We start from the raw sequence: 1,257 nt of genomic DNA on the forward strand, positions 1-1,257 counted from the left end.
TGCAGAGTACTCCCAGGCCTCTCCAGTAGCCAACTCAGGTCCTGGTACACTCAACGTGCTCAATAAATACTTCCTTACCCAATAAACAAATGAGTGAGTGTGAGGCACACACAGGTAACAGGGAGGAGAAGGAGGGCATGGACAGATGAATGCCATTGAGGATGGGCAAGTGCAGGGCATAGAGTCCCCTAAGTTTTTTTTTCTTTTTGGGTCACACCTGGCAATGCACAGGGGTTACTCCTGGTTCTGCACTCCTGGTGGTGCTTGGGGGACTCTATGGGATGCTGGGAATCAAACCCATGTAGGCCACGTGCAAAGCAAACGCCCTACCCACTGTGCTACCACTCCAGCCCCAAATCCCCTAAGTTTTTAACTCTATACCTGCCTTCTCTCTCCAGCTGCATCCCACCCCCAACTTCTTTCTCCCACCCATCTTTTTTTTTTTTTTTTTGCTTTTTAGGTCACACCCGACGATGCTCAGGAATTACTCCTGGCTCTGCACTCAGGAATTACTCCTGGCAGTGCTCAGGGACCATATGGGATGCTGGGAATTGAATCCGGGTCGGCCACGTGCAAGGCAAATGCCCTACCCACTGTGCTATCGCTCCAGCTCCTCTCTCACTCATCTTCCTTATTCTCTGGGACCCAGAGTTGTCACATGTGCTGATACTTTTTATTTTATTTATGTTAGTTTTGGGGCCACACTTGACTGCACAGGACTTAATTCTGGTTCTGTGCTCAGGGATCACGTCTGGTCATGCTCAGGGGGCGCATATAGGGTGCCAGGAACTAAACCCTGGTTGACTGCGTGCAAAGCTAACCTTACTCACTGTACTATCACTTCTGCCCACACACTGTTCCCCTCCTGAAGGAGTGCAAGTTCCTTTCCTCTTCCATCAAACTATTCCTTGGTTTTTCACTCACTCACTGTCTCCTCCACAGAGAAGCTTTTTTTTTTAATTTATTTATTTATTTTTAATTAGTGAATCACCGTGAGGGCACATTTACAGATTTATACACTTTTGTGCTTATGCTTCCCTCATACAAAGTTCGGGAACCCATCCCTTCACCAGTGCCCATTCTCCACCACCAGTAAACCCAGCATCCCTCCCACCCTCCCCAATCCCATCTCCCCCCACCCCACCCTGCCACTGTGGCAGGGTATTCCCTTCTGTTCTCTCACAGAGAAGCTTTTAATCCCCAGCGACTTCAGGCAATCCCCAATATAGCCCCACAGCCTGCAAGCCTCTTGCCTCC

The sequence above is a fragment of the Sorex araneus genome, chromosome 3 (genome assembly GCF_027595985.1).
Source record: "Sorex araneus isolate mSorAra2 chromosome 3, mSorAra2.pri, whole genome shotgun sequence".
NCBI lineage: Eukaryota > Metazoa > Chordata > Mammalia > Eulipotyphla > Soricidae > Sorex > Sorex araneus.